This window comes from Loxodonta africana, chromosome 15, assembly GCF_030014295.1.
Source record: "Loxodonta africana isolate mLoxAfr1 chromosome 15, mLoxAfr1.hap2, whole genome shotgun sequence".
NCBI classification, from domain to species: Eukaryota; Metazoa; Chordata; class Mammalia; order Proboscidea; family Elephantidae; genus Loxodonta; species Loxodonta africana.
Genome location: NC_087356.1, coordinates 8,566,836 through 8,589,953, shown reverse-complemented (window position 1 = coordinate 8,589,953; position 23,118 = coordinate 8,566,836).

Genomic DNA, 23,118 nt, shown 5'->3' with positions numbered 1-23,118 from the left:
TATGTCACTGAATCGCACCATTCAAGTGGTACAGAAACTCCACCAAAAGTTGATACAGGTTCTAAAAGTACAAGACAATAATATTTCACCTGGTTACATTTAACTAGGAATTTCACCATCAATTTAAATAAAACATGAACCTAGAGAAAATAGTAAGTATTATTTGTTGTTTGGTATACATATATATATATACATAAAATTATACTCAAGGTAATTAAGAAACTGTTGTTATTAATGGCAGTCCAGTGAGCTTTGACTAATGGCAAACTTATGTATAACAACAAAACATTGCCTGGTCCTGTGCCATTTTCATAGTATATTTGAGTCCGTATCTGTGGATATTATGCCACAGTTTTAGTACATTCCATGTACGTTCCATATTTATAGTACACATTCCATAGCGTAAGTGCCATCATTTTTGAGTAAAGCTTTTTTGTCATTATAATTTAGACTCCAGTTAAAGAGCCTTTTTCAGCTATTCCTTGTAGATAGCTAGTTGAATAAGGTTTACACCAACTGATAGTTCCAGGAAATATGCTGGTTCCCAGAGTATTCAGAGAACGTATATAAAGATAAGGAAATACAGTGGTTAGAATAATGGATTCCAGAATAATCTATATGAGTTCAAAGCCTGGCTCTGCCACTTACAAGCTGGGAAACTTTCAGCAAGTTAGTTTCTCTGTCCCTGTGTTTCCTCCTCAGTAAAATAAATTATCATACTTCAGGGGGCTGTTAGGAAGATTTAGTGAGTTACTACGTAGAAACTGAAAAGAGTGGCACATGGCAAGTGCTCAGTGAATGTTTACAGCTACCAATTTTCATTAGAATTGCAGAATACACTTTGCCTTTCAAAAAAAAAGCAAAGATATCATCTTGAAGATTAGGTGTGCCTGACCCAAGCCATGGTGCTTTCAATCGCCTCATATGCATGGCAAAGCTGGACAATGAATGAGGAACATGGGAGAAGAATTGACATCTTTGAATTGTGGCATTGGTGAAGGCTATTGAATATACCATGGACTGCCAAAAGAACAAACAAATCTGTGTTGGAAGAAATACAACCAGAATGCTCCTTAGAAGCAAGGATGGCGAGCCTTTGTATCAAATACTTTGGACATGTTATCAGGAGGGATCAGTCCCTGGAGAAGGGTATCATGCTTGGTAAAGGAGAGGGTCAATGAAAAAGAGGAAGATCTTCAACAAGATGGATTGACAAGTGGCTCCAACAATGGGGTCAAGCATAACAATGATTGTGAGGATGACCCAGGACTGGGCAGTGTTTGATTCTGTCATACACGGGGTTGCTATGAGTCTGAACTGACTCAACGGCACCTAACAACAACAACAATACAGTTATAGAATTGCATCCCAACAAGGCATAGCCCTGCTGGTGTGTTTACAACACTGATAACAATGGGAATGTAGCACCAGCAACCGGTTTAAAGGTTTTCATTTTTTAGTGGGTTACACAAAATTGGACTAGACCAAATGCATGCAAGTAGCTATGTAAGAAATTCACCTACCCATAAGTTCAAAGAAAAAAATCACTTTCAACTCTGCTTCAAATGATTTCCTACTATTGCACAAAGCTTTTGAGACTTTTATATCCATTCAGTACCCAGGGTAGGAAGTAAAGGTGTACTGCTTTCTGAGGTTTGCAGAAAAAATACCACAAACTGGCTTATAAGAACAGAAATTTCTTATCTCAGTTCTGGAGACTAAGCGTTCAAAGTCAGGAAGTCTCCAGAGCCATGGTCTCTTTGTCCACTCTGGAGAAAGAAATTTCTGTGTCTCTTCCAGCTTCTAGTATCCCCAGGCAGTCCTTGCTCTCTCTTGGCTCACAGATGCTCCTTCACATGGCCACCTCCCCACTGTGTGTCTTTGCGTCTCTTCTTTTTTTTATTTTTCATAGGGACACAGCTCAGATGGGATTACAGCCAATCCTATACAGAGTAACCTCATGTTAACTTAACTGATAACATTTTCAAGGACCATATTTCCAAATAAGGTCACATTCACTGGTAGTGTGGATTAGGGATTCAACATTTTTTTGTGTGTGTGGAACAAATTCAATCCATAACAAATGCACAACTCAATATTTGAGTCTCTGGTAAACCTCAATAGAAATCGTGTTTCAAGCCCACCAGGAGTAATCCACGTTTAACCTGTCTATAAATGATCACAGAGATAGCAGACAAAGTGGGTATTTTAGCAATCTCCTGAACTCAGATATTCTTTCAAGAAGACAAAAATTTAGAAATCTTGTTGAACAAACTCATTTTAAAGACAGGGAAACAGAGATTCAGAAAGAAAACTAAAAATGGCAAGTGCAAAGTCACTCAGTGGGTTAATGGGGAACTAAGAACAAAAACAAACCAGACTAGGCCAAGGTCCTTTATGTCACCCCACACTGCTGCTTAATAGGTCTCTCGTATCATCTCCACTTTCTTGTTACTTGCTTCAACAGAAAACTTTGTAAATATAGAATTATTAGTATTCTATATTTATAAAGTTATTCTATATAAAGTTTTCATTAGCTTTCTATTCATCTAGTCACAATAGTAAAGGTTTGACACACAGGCAATTCAGATTCAGATTGAGAAGAAAACGTGGATTTTAGGTTTGAGCATATACCTTCATTTTAATGATGTGCTCATTGTTAAACTCATATTGACTACTAGCATTTAAAAATATGATTCATTTGATCATCTAATAAAAATAATAGATGGTAGTTTTCTAATGAATTTAAACCAATACATAAAAGCCAGCAGGAAGTCCTAATCACACTGAGTTAGAATTGTTCATTAATCTTAGTTAGTTTGGCTTTAAATAGTGCACTAGGCAGGATCACTTTGCAAAATAAAAACAAATGGTTACTTTTGACCCAGGACTTTTGCTATATAAAAACACACACAAATAAGGGTGGAATTGTGCAGCTTTTCAGCTGCACTCATCTAGCCATCTGTCTAGATCTCATGTTAAACCCATTTTTCTCCATATTGAGACTTTATTTTTATCCAGGTTATTTTTTATTAATCGTACAAAGTAAACCTTGAATTCAGTTTCATATATTCTACATGTAATACACATATTGTATTTAGGAATATGTGAGCCTTTGGATAGTATATTTACTGTTTTCAGTTCTTCTTCTGTTCCCTCATACTGGAGAACAATGTAAAGAGGAAATAAAACAACTAAGCATTTGGTATCCACTAAGGAGTCCTGGGTGGCGAAATGGTTGAGAACTAAACTACTACGCAAAAGACTGGAGCTTCAAACCCACAATTAGGTGCCTAGAAAGGCCTAGAAATCTGCTTCTGAAGGGTCACAGCCATTGAAACCTCTAATGTGCAGTTCTACTCTGCACACATGGGGTCACCAAGTGTCAGAATTGACTAGACAGCTACTTATTTTTTTTTTTAAGAGAATTAATATATGCAAAACAGATATTTTTCTTGTATGTCGTGTGACTGGTCACATATTCTCCAATTTTGAAGTTTGCATCATTGGAGATTTTTTAAATTTCATACGGCCGAAAAACCAAAAACCAAACCCATTGCTGCCCAGTTGATTCCTACTCATAGTGACCCTATAGGACAGAGTAGAACTGCCCCACAAGATTTCCAAAGAGTGGCTGGCAGATTCGAACTGCTGACCTTTTGGTTAGCGTCAAATGTTCAACCACTGAACCACCAGGGGTCCGGGAAGGACTGGTCCTCTAGAAGAATTTTTTTTTCTGAACTAAGTTCAAAGTAGCTGAGAAACATCTTTGCTTCTGATGCTCATTATAAGACAGGGAGCAAAGGCCCTGAGATCAGAGGGTGCCTGTTTGAGAAATAGCGAAGAGACTGGTGTGGTTAGAGGAGAAGAAAGTAAAAGAGAAATAGACTACAAAGGAGGTAATAGGAGGCTGAGTGTGGAACCTAGAGACTTAGTAAGACAAGGAACAGAGGGGCCCCCAAATCTGCACACAAAGTAACAAGAAATGGGCCAGGGCCCTGAAACAAAGCCATTCCCCAAAACAATGGGGCAGGGTATCTAAAAATAGCCCACAAACTTCTCTAAAGTTGCCTTTCAGAAGCAGCTGGAGACAACCAGGCCCAGGGACATGTGAAGAACATCCACCTGTGACCGCTGTGTGACCTTCCACCAGGGGCAGTGAGTGGCTGCAGCCCCAGCCAAGGAATTGAACCCTGAGAGTGAGAGACTGTGCAGGCACGACACCCCATAATAGGTCCTCCTACGAATCCCAGAGGCCTCTGGGACAGGAGCCATCTTGGAAAGCTGCTGTGTGCGCACCTTAGTTAACATATCCCTGCCTGTGCCTATGAATAAACGTGAATCTTTTCCCACCCAAGAACTTTTAAAAACTCAGGCCTGTCTTTTGTTTCATGAGATTAGGGTAAGCGTTGCTCTAGGCCCTCCTTGTCTCTGCTTGCAAGCCTCTTCAACAAAGCTTTGCTCGTGTAGAAAACTACGTGCCTTACCTGCTCATTCTTGACCCATGAGAGGCAAGAACCTTATTCCGGTAACAACTTGATAGAAACAAATCACTGCGGCAGAGCCATCAAAGTCCTAGACTCCTGGCTCTCTTCTTTGTTTCTGTTTTTTTTTTAGGCGATGCTCAAAATGACTTGGGTGAGAGATGTTTTTATTTCTACACTTTCCTCTTGTGAGGAAACAGCAGGGTTCAGAATCAGGGATAGTTTTTCCTTGGCTTTTTCAAAAGTGTGTGGTGGTCTGTGTATTATCTTTATATAAATGAATAAATCATAGAGAGACATGGAAAGTATTCTCCTAATGTCTTTAAAATACGGATCTAATTTTATATAAATGTATATGTACATATATATACACACGTATATTTTTATATATTCCTGTGAAAGCTGGAGACTATATAAGGCAGAAACCTGTCAGAGAAGGAAAACTCGAATATTTTCATTAATAGAAAGCAATAGAAAATTGGTAAGACTGTACTCTGTCAAAGGGGGAAAACTTGCGTGGCCTGGAAAAACAAGGCAGCCCCATTGAGTCCCAGGTATTACAGGTCTCACACATATATACATATATGTATGTTTGTACATATAAGTGTATGTACATGTATATATATACATATATACATATGTATGTGCACACATGTATATAAAAAATACAGACATACATATGTATATTTACATATACATATATATATATGATTAGGGTGTTTGACTTTTCAAAATCATTTCCTTAAATCTCCATTTCACTTTGCTAGAATTCATATAGTCGTAGAACGGACTGGTAGGCTTTCAGGAAGGCTGTGTTTGTGAATTTATATTATGAATTCCGTAAATAGAGGAATATCAAAAATTAGATATAGAAATAGAAGACATGCAAAATTATGTTTAATTTTGAAAATTTTAATCTACCAAGCTCGTGTTTTAATATCCAGATTTTGTAGATTGAGATGGGCATCACATTCACTAACGTGATAAACTCAGCAAGGACAGCCCTTCATCAATCCATGTGTACAGCTGGGTTGTCAGGTGAAATACGGACCCCTTCTCTGCTCGCTGCTGGTATTGTGTGTTGATTCAGTTTTGAGGTTTCAGAAGGAAATCACCTTCCATATAGTTCATCTCTACATCACCAGTTTTTCACACTGTATATATAAATTGATTCTGGGACATCTGTGTGAAGCCTTAAATACTTCTTATGCCCCATGGGACTGAATATGTCTCATATATAAACAGATACTTTTTTAATATTCAAAATCCCTATCAATTTTGTGGCAACTATAAATAACCATTAATTTACAACCCTAAAACTCGTTTCTTCGATTATGCTTCATATAATTATATATATTTAAAATGCAAATATTTGTTTATAAATATTATTCAAAGAACTAATAAGCTCTTTTAAATACCAAAATATCTCACTTTCTCTAATTATGATAATTTTATAGCTGGATAAATAGCATGTCAGACTGTTTGCTCCTCCTTTATCCATTGTGGCGCAGTCAAATGAGAAATCTAAAAAATAAAGTCTGTGGCAGATTTTCCAACTGCTGCTGGTTTCGAGCAGACAATGCTGAGAAAATGTGTTCTTCTCTACATACTTATCATACGTAAAATAAAATACGAGATCCATTATTCTACACTCCAAGAGATATTTAGGATGGCTTATCTCTTTAACATGTATTATTTCAGTTATGGTAGTCTTTTATTATTTCTCCTCACGCCTGTTTAACATTAAAGGTTCTAAAATGAGAACTCAGTAACTTCTGACCTTTTAAGAAAATGAAATAAATATGAAATGGCAAAAAGACCTGCGAGGGTCAATATTTAATAGAAAATATTCCTATATGTAATATATTTGAGTGAGGACAATCACACTGCAAATTGTGGAGCACCATGGGGCATGCAAGGAGCCCTGGTGGCATAATGGTTAAGTGCTCAGCTGTTAACTGAAAGGTTGGCAGTTGGGACCCAGAAGTAACTCCATGGAAGAAAGGACCTGGCAACCTGCTTCCAAATTGATTATACCCTAGGAAACCCTATGGGGCAGTCCAGCTCTGTCCTATAGGGTCACTATGAGTTGAAAGCGGCTCAACGGCACTTAGGTGTTTGACAAAGTTGACTTCTGAAACTTAGCTCAAGTGTTGCATCTTCCAAGAGGGCTTCCGCCATCACCTAGGCCAAGTAGCCCCAGGCACTCTCTAATATTTCACCCTACATTATCTTCTTGACTGGTGATAGAATTTATCATACTTTAAATTGTACATTTTATTGATTAATTTTTTTAAGTTATTGTGTGATTTCCACTTAAATTCAAGTTCTTTGAGGAAACCAGACTCCATTTGAGGAGAGTATCTCAATCTGTACGAAACGATTCCTGTAAGATGCACACAGGTGATGGGTGATAGACTAATTGGTGGGGTTAGGGCTTTCTTTGATGAGTGCTTCATTAGCAATTCACTTCAATAAGTACGAACTATCTCAAAGTAATTTTCTGTTTCGAATTTAAGTCTGAAAATGATACAACCAAGAATAGAATGGAAATAGATGCTTGCATTATTTATCAAACACAATGTGAATTTTAGAAATAATAGAGCAAAATAAAAGTCATAGTCCACAACAATTTGACAGTGGATCAGTTAAATTTTCGTATTAGGGAATGTTATTTTCACATTCATACAACTATTGGCCATATTGTGGTTATAGGATGATAGTAGCTACACCCCAAAACATCCTTTTTGTTAGTTTATGTAAGCCATGACTCAGGGTATTTGATTTGGTGTTGAACTATTTTACAGGTATTTTCCTGGCTTTGATAGTATGAATGACTTTAAACATTAAAAAAAAAAAAAAAAAAATCTACAATTCTTTGAAGACACAAGTTTTTGTATTAAAAAGCTTATTCCAGGGGAATAGTTAAAGAAGCCACAATAATAAAATCTTGGTTGATTTTATGGACAATTATTTAAAAAAAAAAAAAAATTACTGACTCATGCATGATCAAATAGTACTGTTGTTTTCATGATTATATGATCATAGTTTGTTTTCATATAAAAGTTCTAGTGCTGATGTTATCTCATTTTAGTTACTAATTAGAGGAGAGTACTGTGTTTCCATATTACAACCTGCTCTTGCTATAATGATTTTACTCAACTTAAAACTTGTTATTCTGCCTTCAGTTACCCCCATATTCTCCATGTTCAAGCCTAACATCCTATTTTCCCTCTAACATTTTTCTTACTGCCCTAGATTGATCCTTCTTCTATGGCAGTGTCTTTCAATGTTTGGCCAGTCCATACAGTAAGAAATAAACTTTTCAGAGTCCAGTCACACACATACACACACACACAATCCAAATATTTCCTAAAACCATACTTACACTTAGCATGAGCGTACACGTGGTACATTAATTAAAAAAAAAAAAAAAATCAAGGCTAACTTAGGCAGAGCATATCACAGACAGCGTCTGACAGAGTAATGCTCCATACACCTTTACTGAATGAAATTGTTGAATGTTGAATTTTTGGCACCATTGTCTACAGTGTGTAAATGATCAGATATAATTTTTAATTTGTAGGGTGATGAAGATCATGATACATATATATTGACCTTAAGCATGCTGATGGACCATCTAAGAGATCATACACCACACCACTGAACATCTAGTATTCAAGAAGTTGGAGGTACAGCTGTGAACAAAAGGCACAACTATCTTTGCCTTCGGGTTATCATTCTAGTGGATGAAGACAGATCTTGAAGAAGGTCAATGAGTAAAATGTGAAATGGCCAAGAGTGTTAAGAGGAAAACAAATAAAGCAAAGAACAAGATAGGGGCAGAGCTGCTGCCATGTCAGTGAGGGTGGTTGGCAGGGAAGCCATCACAGAAAACATAGCATTTGAGTAAAGACCTATATGAGGTGAGGGTGTGAGTATCTGAGGGAAAGACGACGTTAAACATGTCAAGCCGCAAGTGCAGAAGCTGGAAGAGGTCACCTGGTGTGATGAGAAACAGCTAGTTCAGTGTGACTGGAGCTGGCAAAGCAAGAAAGAGATTGTTAGGGGGTAAGACCCAAGCATTAACTGTGGGGCAAATCCTACTGAACATTGGAGGCCATTTTAAAGAATTTGTTATTACCTCAGAGAGAAACTAGAAACTGTGGCAGGATTTTGAGCAGAGGAATAACATGATCCAACTTTAGGTTTTAAAGGCATTCCTACTCTATGGGGCAGTTCTACTCTGTCCTATAGGGTCGCTATGAGTCGAAATCGACTTGACGGCAGTGGGTTTGGTTTTTTTTTTGGTTCTACACAGAGCAAACAAATAATCATGTAAAGCATCTGAGCCAGTGTGTGGCCTGAATTAAATCTGTATATGAGATGTGATAAGCAGTGAGGCCCATTTCCGACTGCTGACCCCCAGAACTCTAAGATAATAAATTTGCATTGTTTTAATCCACAAAGTTTGTGCTAATTTGTTACGATGTCTATAGGAAACCACTACATGAGGTATTTAAAATAAGGTGGGTTAGGAAAGCTTTAGGAAGAGATGGAGATAGTCCTCAAAAAGTCTTGAATGGCCTTAGGTATGCAGTGCTTCTTGGCCCCTGACTCTTTGCCTCAGTTTCCAGCTGCTGTGTCCCTCCAATTATTAGTTGCATCTGGATGTTTATGGTTGTTTTGGCTATCTTATACTGGCCAAGGAATTCATATAAATACATTCTTCTCAGGATCTTACTTTTGTGAAACACGTGCACGTGGGGGTGTGCGTGTGTGTGTGCATGTGTGCGCTTCTCAGATAATTTGCTCAGCATACAGATTGAAAAAAATACGGTGAAAGGATACAACCCTGACACACACCTTTTCTGACTTTAAACCATGCAGTAATACCTCGTTCTGTTCAAACAACTGCCTCTTGATCCATGTACAGACTCCTCATGAGCACAGTTAAGTGTTCTGGAATTCCCATTATCTGCAATGTGACCCATAATAAAACACAGGTAAACGTCTTTCTGCTATTCTCTGCTTTCAGCCAGGGTCTATCTGACATCAGCAATGATATCCCTGGTTCCTCGTCCTCTTCTAAATCCGCCTTGAATTTCTGGCAGTTCTCTGTCAATATGCTGCTGCAGCTGCTTTTGAATGAGCTTCGGCAAAATTTTGCCCGCATGTGACGTTAATGATATTGTTCCATAATTTCTGCATTCGGTCGAATCACCTTTCTTTGGAATAGGCATACGTGTGGATCTCTTCCAGTCGGTTGGCCAGGCAGCTGTCTTCCGAATTTCTTGGCATAGACAAGTGAACACTCCCAGTGCTGCATCTGTTTGTTGAAACATCTCAATTGGCATTCCGTCAATTCCCAGAGCCTTGATTTTGGCCAAGGCCTTCAGTGCAGCTTGACTTCTTTCTTCAGTAGCATCGGTTCCTGATCATATGTTAGCTCCTGAAATGGTTGAATGTCAACCAGTCCTTTTTGGTATAGTGACTCTGTGTATTCCTTCCATCTTATTTTGATGCTTCATGAGCTGTTTAAAATTTTCCCTGTAGAATCCTTCACTATTACAACTTGAGGCTTGAATTTTTTCTTCAATTCTTGTAGCTTGAGAAATGCTGAGTGTGTTCTTCCCTTTCACTGTTCTATGTCGAGGTTTTTGCACATGTCATCATAATACTTTACTTTGTCTTCTCGAGCCCTCCTTTGAAATCTTCTGTTCAGCTCCTTTACTCTATTGTTTTTTCCTTTTGTTTTAGCTACACGATGTTCAAGAGCAAGTCTCAGAGTTTCTTCTGACATCCATTTAGGTCTTTGCTTTCTCTCCTGTCTTTTTAATCACCTCTTGCTTTCTTCATATATAATGTCCTTGATGTAATTCCACAACTCATTTGTTCTTTGGTCATAACTGTTCAATGTGTCAAATCTATTCTTGAGATAGTCTCTAAATTCAAGAGAGGTATATTCAAGGTTGTACTTTGGCTTCTGTGGACTTGTTCTAATTTTCTTGAGTTTCAGCATGAACTTGCCTATGAGTAATTGATGGTCTGATCTGCAGTCAGTCCTGGCCTTGTTCTGACTGATGATATTGAGCTTTTCCATCGTCTCTTTCCACAGATATAGCTGATTTGATTCCTGTGTATTCCACCTGGTGAGGTCCATGGGTACAGTCACCATTTATGTTGGTGAAAAAGGTATTTGCAATGAAGAAGTTGTTGGTCTTTCAAAATTCTACCATGTGACCTCTGGCATCATTTCTACCACCAAGGCTGTATTTTCCAACTAGCAATCCTTCTTCATTTCCAACTTTCACATCCCAATCACCAGTAAGTCTCAGTGCATTCTGATTGCATGTTCAATAATTTCAGACTGCAAAAGTTGGTAAATATCTTCAATTTCTTCATCTTTGGCCTTAGTGGTTGGTGCGTAAATTTGAATAATAGTCGTACTAACTGGTCATCCTTGGCATATGGATATTTTCCTATCACTGACAGCGTTTTACTGCAGGATGGATCTTGAAATGTTCTTTTTTCACAATGAATGCAACAGCATTCCTCTTCAAGTTGTCATTTCCAGCATAGTAGACCATATGATTGTCTGATTTGAAATGACTAATACCAGTTCATTTCAGCTCACTAGCCCTAGGATATTGATGTTTATGCATTCCATTTTTATGTTTATGGGTTCCATTTCATTTTTGATGATTTCCAATTTTCCTAGACTCATACTTAGTACATTCTGGGTTCTGATTATTAACGGATGTTTGCAGCTGTTTCTTCTCTTTTTGAGTCATGCCACATCAGCAAATGAAGGTCCCAAAAGCTTGACTCCAGCCACATCCTTAAGGTCAACTCTACTTTGAGGAGGTTGCTCTTCCCTAGTCCTCCTTTGAGTGCCTTCCAACCTGAGGGGCTCATCTTCCAGCACTATATCAGACAATGTTCTGCTGCTATTCATAAGGTTTTCACTGGCTAATTCTTTTCAGAAGTAGACCACCGGGTCCTTTTTCCTTGTCTGTCTTAGTCTGGCATAGCTTCCAGTATATACCAAAGAAAGTGCCCTAGTGGCACAGTGGTTAAGTGCTTGGCTGCTAACCAAAAGGTTAGTGGTTCAAACTCACCAGCCATTCTTTGGGAGAAAGATATGGTAGTCTGCTTCCATAGAGATTACAGCCTTGGAAACCCTATGGGGCAGTTCTGCTCTATCCTACATGGTTTCAATTAGTTGGAATCAACTAGAGGGGCACAACAACAACAACATATACCAAAGACTTTTTCCAGCACCTCCTACCCACTTGAACTGTTTGTTTCTGCTAGGCCTATGCCTGGCCAGGTATCAGGTGTCAGGTGGACTGTTTTGACTTACGGGAAGTCAGAGTAAGCCTTTTTTTCTCTCTCTTGTTGTTGTTGTTAGGTGCCATGGAGTCAGTTTTAACTCATAGTGACCCTCTGTACAACAGAATGAAACACTGGCCGGTCCTGAGCCATCCTTATAATCATTGTTATGCTCGAGCCCATTGTTTCAGCCACTGTGTCAACCCATCTAGTTGAGAAACTTCATCTTTCTTGCTGACCCTCTACCAAGCATGATGTCCTTCTACAGGGACTGGTCCTTCCTGATAAAGTGTCCAAAGTACGTGAGACAAAGTCTCACCATCCTATCTTCTAAGGAGCATTCTGGCTGTACTTTTTCCAAGAGAGATTTGTTTGTTCTTTTGGCAGTCCGTGGTATATTCAGTATTTGTTGCTATGTCTGAGCCCATTGTTATAGCCACTGTGTCAACCCATCTTGCTCAGGGTCTTCCTCTCTTGCTCAAACATGAACAAAAATGAACATAGATAAGCAGCTATATAAACCTGAAAATAGCAAGTCAGGACTGTCAAATATTGACGATTTTATTTCATTCAGCCTAGTGTATTGTTGCAGAAGAGAAATCTTGAAAGCCCATAATATGCGATTTTTGAAGATGTGTGTGTGGACATGCACATAGTTTTCTAGTCTATGAGGAAAGGCACTGTCAGATTGGATCTTTGGGTAACAGATTGATGAAGAGGTCTGCAAAGATGAGTGTAATTTAGGCAGCCAGAATCAGCATAAGCAAAAAGAGAAAAAATAAAAGTCACTGAAATGGAGCTTATCTATTTACTTCGCAGTTGATAAAGCCTGACAAGTTAATTAAGTCACTTTTATTAAGTTTGCAATACCCTGTGATACTTCAATGATAATACACTTAACTGATGTGGACAATATTAAAAAAAAAAAAATACCATTGAAAAACGGCAATTAGAAATTTATATGTTAAAAATCATTTAATCCAACTGACTTAAATTAAGCAATATGAGTTAATAAAATTTTGTCCATGACCATTTTTAAGAAATCAAACTACCTTAGAAGAATGGCAGGAAGTCAGGAATTGTTCAACACGTTCAAAATGGGAAGGAGAATAAATATTTTATAATATCATACAAAGATATCAATATTTAAAAGCCTTCAGACTTTACAAAATTCTTACTGCAATTTATGTTTCTGAAATGGTGATATCAGGCTGATATACTTCTTTCTGCGTCTTTTAGCAGGTTAAGGGTACATGTTTATTATTTCAAAATCCTAGTTTCATTCCTAGAGTCAAAAACTCCTGAAAATAACCACTCTGGAACGTTCATCATTAATAGTGTTCCTCTCTCGTTAATAGTTTATGGTGAGCTTTTCAGAATATTATGAGACTGTAAAAAAGTCTATCCCAGTAAATGTGTCTATAGTAATAAATTGGATATAAGTTATAGTCTCTGAGTTTCACATTGATTTATGCTTGTCGTAACAAGTAGCTGTGCGTGGTCTCTACAACCTGGCAGAGTCTACCATATGGCTTACTATTTGCAGTTATGAAAGATTCAGAAATAATCCCAAGTTGGGGAAAATAACTATAAAGTAAATTCACAAAATCATTTAGAAAAACATTACTCCTTTTCTAAACCAAATGAGCAGGAAACCTCCACAGTCAACACTTGGTCTCTCCAGAATACTCTTTTACTTGAGGTAGGAAGTTAAAACAGCCCTGGTGATGCAGTGGTTAAGAACTTGGCTGCTAAAGGTCAACAGGTCAAATCCACCAGCCTCTCCTTGGAAGCTCTATGGGGCAGTTCTCCTCTGTCCTATAGGGTTGCTATGAATCAGAATTGACTAGAAGACAACTGGTTTGTGTCTGTTTTTTTTTGGCGGGGGGGTTGGACATGTGCCTCTGGAAGTGATTAAGGGTTAAAGATGAATGACATAGGTTTTTTGTACTCATACTTTTGGTGGATTTGCCCACCTTTTGTCTTCTCATTGCACGTTTGTTTCTACCCCTGACTTTTTTTTTAATATTCGGGATTGAATAAAATCCCTTTACATTTTAATTATGATAGTGACATTATTTCATTAATATGTAATCTAAAATTTCTGGATGTACCAATTCAGTTCCAAATATCAGAACAAACACTCTAAAATCTCGTTTATCATCATAATACCCCCCAAAGAAGTAATGGTTAGCTTTTTCATATGGAAGATAAAATAGCAAGATGATAGATTGTGTTTTACCCAGGCTTTTTTGCTGTATTCACCCACCCTTCATGACTTTCTTTGACACCGTGTATTTTTCCCTTTCTCAAATTGAAATATGAATCAAAAATAACTGAAGCACTTCAAACTCTTTGGGCTTCAAGTGTTGACTATTTCGAAATAAAGACTTATATTTTTTAGTCCTAGGAAATGTGGAAATATTTATCATTTTTGAGATTTTTGGCATAATACTAGATTAAATCTAAAATATGCAAGTTTTAAGTCTAAAAGAACAGAAAACATTTAAATAACGGTGTGTCTTGTGGGACGAGGGGTTTGTTTCTGGGCTTGTGGGATGAAAATATAAAATATTTTAAATAGCTTCATATGGTTTATCTTCCTCAACACAAGAATATTATACTAATGTGGGAACAAATAGAAGACCTCAGCCACAGGTGAGAGATGAGAAATTTTAAGGCTTATTGAACACAACATAATTTCACAGTGGGTCAGCACCAATTTATACAGCACAGGTGTTTCCGTAATTGAGGACTATTGGAAAAATGCACATATTCCATGTTCCACAGTGTTCTGATACAGTTCCATCTGGGTACTTTGCTGATCTCATAATAACATGCAACTTATTGAAATGTGTTAGAAATAATGCAAGCAAACTCCAAAATTAATTCTCTGGAAAAATGCCTTGCCTTCTTGTATAGGATTTTTGATCCCTAGTATGCTTTAAAAAATTTCCTTTAAAATTAATTCTGTCTTGTTATTTTAATAAAAGTTTTGAGTACAGATGATGTCAAATTCAAAAATAAAATGTACCATTGAAAGAGTGCACTATATTTTAAAAAATCATCAGAAAAAAAAGTGTAAGTGGCCCAATTTTCAATCTTATTATCAAAAGTAAAAAAAAAAAAATAGTTTAAAAACAAAAAAAAAACTAGTTTAAAGGGCCAATCCTTCTTCCTATTTAGTCTATGCTTCCACTTTTCTAAAATGGTCTCCGAAGCATCCGTAGTAACACAACACTCACTGCAGTCTCCATATTCCACCAAAACTGTACTTGCTCTCCAGAAAAAGATGAAACTGGCCCTTTGCTTTAACGGAGCATTAGTTTATTAGGTTTAAACAGTTGTCTACGTTTATTTTATAAAGACAAATTATAAACCCAAGATGAGATAGTTAACTATTATTATTATTTTTAATCAAGATATTTGGGGAAGAAAACATACCTGACAAAATTATAAAAAAGTAGACATTTAGGGAATGAAATGCTTTGTTTGAATTAGCCCACCTATGCACTGATTGCAAAAGGCTTCACAGGACAATTGTTCTAATCAGCCATAAGATTTATGACATGGAGAACGTTGAGCAAAAAAGGCTTAATGTGCTGTTCAATTTTAACTTTGTAATAATGAGGTGGTTTTAATTTTTCCTTTTGTCTGTCCAGCACTGTACCTATCCTCAGCCCCAGCTCTTTGGTTAGTTCTATTTTGGGAACTGTCTTGACTGAGACAACTCCACACACCTTTGCTCATCTTCATGCTCTGGGGCCATCTAACCTCCTTCCATGTACCAGCAGGATACGACTCATTCAGTAAATTAGAAATTTTGAGTAATCTATACATTATAGGATAAGGAGACCTGGTGGTGCAATGGTTAAGTGTTAGGCTACTTACACAAAGGTTGGCAGTTTGAACCCACCCAGGAGCTCCACGGAAGAAAGACATCACAGTCTGCTTTTGTGGGAAACACTGTGGGGCTGCCCTACTCTGTCATATGGGGTCACTATGATTTGGAATTGACCTAATGGCACCGAAGAACAACAACATGCATTATAAGACCTAAAAATACAGCAAGAAAAGTATTCTAAGTTTATTTTGTTGTTGTTAAGTTTTTGCTGACTCAAGGTGATATTAGGTGTAACAGAACGAAGCATTGCCAAATAAAACACCGTCTTCATGAGAATTGCTATGCTTGAGTTAATTTTTGTGTTTATTGTGTCAATCCATCTCACTGAGGATTCCCCTCATTTTTGTTGACCCTCTAGTTTATCAAACATGATACCGTTTTATAGTGATTGGTCTTTCCTGACGATGTGTCCAAAATAAGTGAGAAGTTTCACCGTACTCACTTCTAAGGAGTATTCTTGTTTAACATCTATTTAGGACGTTTCTCAGAATAGAAACATTGAAAATTGAACTCTTGAGATTTCATCAATGTTGCTATTGTTAGCTGCCATCCACTTGGTCCCTATTCATGTCAGTCCCATGCACAAGGGAACAAACCATGCCCATCCCCATGACCGGCTGTGGATTGGATCACTGTGATCCATCAGGTTTTCATTGGCCGATTTTCACAAGTAACTTCTCAGGTGTTTCTTCCTAGCTTGCCTTAGTCTGGAAGCTCCACTGAAGCCTGTTCAGCATCATAACTGACAGAAGAAAGAGTGGTGGTTCCAGGTGAGGGTCACTGTCCACGCATCAAATCTGGGTGTCTCATGGGAAGGCGAGAATTCTACTACTGAACCACCAATGTTCCCTGGTTATATCAGTGGGAAGTGTAAATCAGAACATGGGAGGGAGAGAATTCAGGCAGTTGGAGTGGCACAAAGCTGACCCCATGGGACCCTCTTTACCTAAATAACAGGCAGTCTGGCTGTTCGGAGTAGCTGTGCATGGTCAAATTTTACTCTGTTGACCGTGAATTATAGGCCTAAGAAGTAAGTCCGAACAAAAAAGTAATCTTCCAAGAAAATATGATTCATCCCATTTCTCAACCCCTAACTATGCTTGTTTCTATTATTAAGTAATTTCTGCGCATTTACTTTCTACTTTTTCTTTTTTCTTTCCTCTCCACCCACACTTTCCCTTCCTCTCATTCACCGCCTTCAAATTAGCATATGTGATAAATAGCCACAACATGACTGAACTGTCACGATTAGTTAACATTTTTAAATTTTTAATTCAATAAATAATTTTTCCTAAAACAAATACTCTAAATTGCAAGAAAATAAAAACTTTAGTTTACCAAGTTAAGGGACTTATACCATTTTATATCGGAATTAAGCAATCTCTATAAATCACAGTACCATGAAATAGGAGCCATTTCTTGCCCAAAGCACATATATATGACAAAAACATGTTTTTCATGTAGTAAATAATAGCAATTAAAGGCGGTGAACTGAACATAAAACAATTCCTTTTTGGTCCCCATTAACCAACAGATACACAGTCATGCATCACTTAACGTCCACGATATGTTCTGTGAAATAGGGCATTATGTGATTTGGACATTGTGTGAACACCATATCACAGGTGGTCCCTAGATTATGAACGTTCTGATATACAGGCAACTTGTACTTAAGAACAAACTGCCATAAAGCCTATTACATTAAAAATTTGAGTTAAATACAATGATTCATAACTGCAGATGCAAGTGCTACTTTGTGACGCTTATGAAAATATTTCGTGGAAGTGTTTAAGTGTTTTAGATGCATAGAAAGGTAAAACATGCTATATACCAAGACAAACATTTGACTAACTGAAGCTAAGTAAGAACTGTATGTACCTGTTCCGACTTACCTATAAATTCAACTTAAAGACAGACTCAGGAAAGGATCTCATTTGTAACCTGGGAACTGCCTGTGTACAAGAGGCATGAGATACACGTCCAATTGGGACTTCTGAACTCTATTATTATCCCATGGGACCACTGACACATATGGTCACTACTAAATTATACTTAATTAAAGTGCCAAAGCCTATTCTGGAACCGAATAACTTTTTAATCTGTACATGCCTTTTCTTTACAGGAGCTAAGGACCATACGCTGATGGTCAATTTGCAAAAATGATGAAGTAACAAGTTAAAAGCTGAAGACCTTTAGAGTACCACACACTCACTCTTTAAAAGTAGAGCAAACCACTGAGGGAGGAGCTGGGAAGGTGACTGAGTGGAAACCTAGTTCCCTTTGTTAGGCACTTAAGGAACGCGATGAAGGAGGGTTTCCATAGTGATACTAATTTATTGAATAACTTAACATTTGCTTTTTTCCCAGTTTTCACTTAAAAGCACTTCAAAACATCTTCCTCTTTTAAACTTTCAAATGAATTTTTACTGAAACAGAGCTATCTATAATATCAATGTGGAACTGAGCATTGGTCCACACAAATCTGTAAAATGGTGGTCAAGCATCTTTTCGTAGTCTGGAAATATGTGGAAAATTTGACTTGAAAAATCCCTATTTCATAATTTGCTTATATCTCTTGTGAAACAGGGAAAGATGTCATGAGATTTTTATGCTTAACAAGAATATTGTCATGAAAGGTTAATTACAATTTATTTAACAGCTTGCAAAATCAAAAAGAAAAATAGCAAACTTGCTTGGCATTGAAAAATTATGAAATCTTTAAAACACTGAAAGAAACTAAATTTGGTACATAAAAAAAATTTTTTTTTGTATTGTTAAAACAACCTAATTATTCTGATTAATATAAATCTTGTAATTGCAAAAGACTGTGTCTGTACAAGCTGTGTCCCTACTATGAGAATACAACTTGATGAAACTTTTAAAGATTCTATTAAGGCTTTCTGTTTTCCTCTGACAAATCACCACTGAAAGATTTTAAAAGTATGTCATTTCCTGTTCTAGAGTTTTACATTTTCTTTTTTTTCTAAATGATAGAACTAAATCTTAGGTGATATAAAACCTTTGTAAAATTTTTGTGGGCAACTTAATATCTTCTCTTGTGTTCCCTAGGAAATCGTAAATCTAAGGCGAATGAAAGAGGTCAAACAATTTCTTGGGATATCTGTGCATGAAATTACATTCTTGTATATGATAAAGATATGTAGACAGATCTAATGTAGATTTCTGAGCTCAGTTACTTTCTGGTCTTATTGGAAAATAAGATTTCTGAACATATTTGTTCCAGTAGGTAATTGACCAACCATGCCAAATCTCAAAATTAGGCTTAGATTCAACATTATTTTGTGTGCGAGCCTGTGCTTAAGACTTGCCATTGATTTAGGAAGCTGGAATCAGTTTACCATCCTACATATGGGGCAATAAATTCCTTTCTGCACTTCTGTAGGTTAAAAAAAAAAAAAAAGTTCTATAGAAGGTTCTTCACCCTACTTCAGACATTGATCATTTTTGAGAAGTGTCTGGAAGGTAGAAAGCACTACTCCTTTTTGAAATTGAGCTCCAACCCCTCCTGGTTTAAAACCAAGGTGTGCATTCTTTTAGATATGCTCTGTGCAAGAAGAAAACTTCAGTTGTGATAGACTTCTGCAGCCACCCTTCTCTCCAGAGGGGCAGGGATAAGGAATGAATTGGGTTATTACTGTTACCAGTTCTTAAGTCATATCTCCTTGAAGAAAGCAGCCTGTCTAGTGAAGGGGGAAAAGGAGATACAATAAGGCAAGTTAGCCTCACCTGACTAAGCAGTCATATTAGCTGAAACAGACAAACCAAACACTGTGGATAGACGTGCCCTGTGGATTGTATGCATCAAATAATTACTGAGTATTTGCTAAGTGCCCAGCGCCGTTTCATGCAATGGGAAATCTGTGGCGAGATGAATCCCCTGTCCACAGGCTGCTTGCATTCTAGAGGGAGTGGTGGTGGGAGAGGGACTTCTAGGATCTTAATCACAGGTGTTTGTTCAGGTGAGTGTTTACACTCTTGGCCATCTTTACATTCTGACTGCATTTCAATGGGTAGAGTTTATTGCCAGCCTCAGGTTAACCATAGAAAGAGCCAATGTCCTTTTATCTTTGGGGAACACCTTGAAAAGTGTTTTAGACTTTTCAGCAAGGCTTCTCAACAAAAATGGTATTCATTAGAATTCAATCAGGCTGATATTTGTAAGTGAGCTAAGCAGGAAAATAAGAGTAGCTCTTCCTATAATCTTCAAGACACTTGCCATAGAATCTGTTTTGTTCTTTCAGCAATTGTAAAGGGTTTAGGCTCCCTTTCAACCCATTTTGTAAATCCGAAAGTAATTAGGAGTTCTTCAGATTCATTCTTCCTTTAATGAACTTGAATATTATGATTTTGTCTTTTAGAAATTAAGGCTTTTGTAACAACGAACGATACTGAATCCCTGTGATCCGAAGATCTAACGGCATCCGCTCGAATGTCTTACTACTGTTCCTTCTCTTTATTTCTAATTCAGAAGCATGCAGTCTGCTTTACCGCCTACGCAGCAGACGTTCATGCAATTTACGATTGTAATAGTTGCTTATTTAAGGAAGAAATAGAATCTAATCATGTTTGTTTTTAAGGGATCCATTTCTATTCCTTTCTCCCTTCTCATGTTTATCTTCTTCTTTACAATATATCCATGCTAATCTGGGATTTTTTATCTGGCAAAAAGGGGGGGGGTGGAATTTCCACCATGTTAATTGATTTAAACAAACCTTACTTTGAAAAGATAGATATTTCATATTCTAGATATTCAAACTGCCTAGTATCAATTATTTTTTAAAATAGACATCTCATTCAGAATGAAGTAAAATATTTTTTAAAAAATGAATTCAGAATATCACTTACCTATTAAGAATTTTTTATTAAGAATTTTGATAAAGGCCACTCAAGTCTAAATGCTTCCACTTTTGTAGGGACACATCCGAGAAGCTGAAATATTAAATATCATTGCTCCTTTGGTTCTGTTAATGGTGTATTGACAGATCTGGTTACATTTACGTCTAATTAGGAGGAAAATTAAAATAATCTAACGGGCAAAATATCTATATTTCACAGCTTCTTTCCTCCGATAGCAGTGCACGCGTGTGAGAGACAGAATCAGCGAGAGACACAGAGATTTAGAGTTTTGCAGAAAATTATGCAAAACAAAGAGAAATACATGGTTATATTTCTTAACAAAGGAGGATAACTTCTTCTGAGAACTCAAGGTCCAGAAATGCTGTACCGGAAAGCCCTGTCACTCATGTTCTCCAATGTATGAGTTAAAAGATGGATCTTTGATAAGTAATATTGAAAACTGATTTTATTTTATTGTTGTACACAAGATTTTGCAAATTCCTTAATTTGCCGTGCAATCTAATTACAGTTTGATTTCTCCTAGGGAAAATATATTACCCTATCTTCTCAAGTTACTTCTTGATTATTATCTTCTGTGACTACTGCAGCTCTGGATTGCAGCGCTGTCATTTCTCTGCCTTTAGCCATCTCTCTGTTGGATTTGGAATATTGCACCAGATTCGATCATGGGGCATTTACTATTGCTTATGAAGACTGGCAAATAGAACACAATACGTATGTTCAGTTCCATTCAGTTCACATCGTGTATTTACTAGAGTCAATCTTTATGACTGAGTTTGTTGTTAGTGTATTGATATTGCAAAAAAGGTTTCAATTTTAAAACTCACCAGGGTTAAAACTATACAATGATTAAAAAAAAAAAAAAGGTCCCTTCATCCAATTTTTTCCTTAAAATATTTTTCGTGTATAATTCTAACCATTAAGGAGTATATGTTTGAACCTTGTGAGTGTGTTCTCTGTTGAGTGCGGCTAGATTTTTCCCTGTAAAAACTGGTAAATATCAAGGTGGGTGCTGCAAAGAAAATGGTAGGGGATGGCTGTCTAGAGAGGAGAGGAAGCATAAGCAAAAGGATAAAAAAGCAGAGAAGAAATCAGGAAATTACTTTTCTTTCTGACCTTTTTTGTCTTACAAGTACCAGTAGCAGTCAAGCCAATTCTGACTCATGGCCACCCCATGTGAGTCAGAGGAGAACTGTGGCTTTCAGTGGTTGGTTTTTTCAGAAGTAGTTCACCAGGCCTTTGTTCTGAGGTGCCTCCACCTATTCAGTTAGCAGCCGAGCACAATTTGCACAACCCAGAGACTCCTTTTTTAGTTTTCCTGTCTCTTTAGTGTCTCCCTTCTTTATCTCTCCATGTCTGTTTCTGGCTCTGTCTCCCCTCTTGCTACACTTCCCATATCAAACCCAGGTATGCACGTCCAGGACACTAGAGACAGCTCTTCACAGAGTGGGTGATGTTCACTGTCCAGAAAACAACACAAGGTGCTGATCGATCCTGCTTGCTGCCCCTGCCCTGCCTTCAACGCCCTTGTGGCTGTCTTAAGAACTCTTTATGATCCAAAGGTAGCTGTGGGCACTGGGGAGGCCCAGCCTTCTGCCCTGGTAAACAAACAATCCCAATAGTGAAGCCATGGTCCAGTCTCAAAAATAACACCCCCCTAAAGAGGACCTGTGTGCTCCACCACCTGCAGATCCCCACCTGCTCCTGCTCCGGTGACTCTTTACTGTGTCAGACCCAGCAGAGGTCATGGGCCACAGGGACTTCCTGGTTTTCCAAGGTTTCCGATTACTCAAGGGTATCTTTCTCATAAAGCTGCTGTTTTCCTTAAAATTTCTATCTTTATTTTTTTTAAGTTAACTGCTGGTGATCAATTTGGCTATTGTGGATGACTTTTTTTTTTTTTTTTAGTTAAAGATATAAAACTAGAGTCTCTGTGTCATTTGGGTGAGATTAAAAAAAAAAAAATCCCAATTGTCTGAGAGGATGAAACTGGAATTTGTTCATACCTACATCATAGGGACTTGGACAAGATTTCGATGCATTTGATTCTGCAATATTGACTTCAATAGCACAAGATTTGTATCATTTGACCAGCGCCATAATGTCTGTTCTAACAGTACTGAAAGTAGCCAATAGGTACAATGAGGCAATTTCTGAATTCACCCAATAATAGAAGGCTTTGATTAAAAAAAAAATAAATCTGAATTTTTGAATTCATCCTTTAATTGCATATAGAGATCAGCTTTCAAGCTTATTTTCACTGTTTTTCAGACAATTCACAAGCTTATTATTTTTTAATCAAAGTCACCTGGTTTTTGAAATTCTGACTCCAAATAATTCAGAGTAATTTTTTTTTTTGAATAAAGAATCTTCCTTTTCCATAGCCGGCCTGGTCAAAATGCATTGGTCCCCTCCATCCCCAAACCAACAGAGTAAACAATATTCACGTAGTGGGAATACAGCTTAAGCAATTCGCAGAGTATACAAACATTTATTGGTACAAAACCTGCAACACGA